The 547-nt window shown below is 51.0% G+C and overlaps 1 protein-coding gene across 1 annotated transcript in view; it reads left to right on the top strand.

Annotated features, from left to right (window-relative positions):
- The window catches only part of LOC308690700 (PH and SEC7 domain-containing protein 4), a 26779-nt gene extending 26448 nt beyond the window's left edge, over window positions 1–331 (top strand). Inside the window, exon 14 of the mRNA XM_081365350.1 lies at window positions 1–331. This exon is cut by the window's left edge and continues 1143 nt beyond it. The gene's annotated coding sequence lies outside the window, so the exon portion shown is untranslated.
- The last annotated feature ends 216 nt before the right edge of the window (window positions 332–547 follow it).

The raw sequence follows: 547 nt of genomic DNA, 5'->3' as shown, positions 1-547 counted from the left end.
GCGAGCAGAAGCTCAGTGCCAGAGCCGTGGAGCGTGATGTGTGTGTGTGTGTGTGTGAGAGAGAGAGAGAGAGAGAGAGAGAGAGAGAGAGTGAGCTCGAGTTGTTCAGTGTTTTTGTTCCTGCACGTCTGTCTGGCTGAAGGGTTTTGTGGTCTCTCGTCAGGCCTGGTTGAGTAATTAAAAAGGCAAGCGGAGGCTTTTCTTCATTAAGGGTCCTAACAGCACTCACCTCCATCTTTCCTTCTCGCTTCGTCTGCCACAAAAATTCCTGACATCATTCCTCTGAAATCCTCTTTGTGTCATTGCTCACGCTCAGCGGATGATGCTTTAACTCTCTCTCTGGTTTCTTCTCGTTCATTCTCCTTCTACCCAGCAGTCTTGTGTTTCCAAACGTTCCTCTTCACTCCTCATCGCTCCTCATCGCTCTTCATCGCTCCTCGTCTCCTCATCGTTCCTTGTCTCTCCTCATCGTTCCTCGTCGCTCCTCGTCGCTCCTCATCGCTCCTCGTCTCCTCATCGTTCCTTGTCGCTCCTCATCGCTCCTCAT

This window comes from Scardinius erythrophthalmus (assembly GCF_964197995.2).
Source record: "Scardinius erythrophthalmus genome assembly, chromosome: 5".
Classification (NCBI taxonomy): Eukaryota; Metazoa; Chordata; class Actinopteri; order Cypriniformes; family Leuciscidae; genus Scardinius; species Scardinius erythrophthalmus.
Note: the sequence above shows the minus strand (reverse complement) of the source record. Positions and strands in the feature narration are given on the sequence as shown.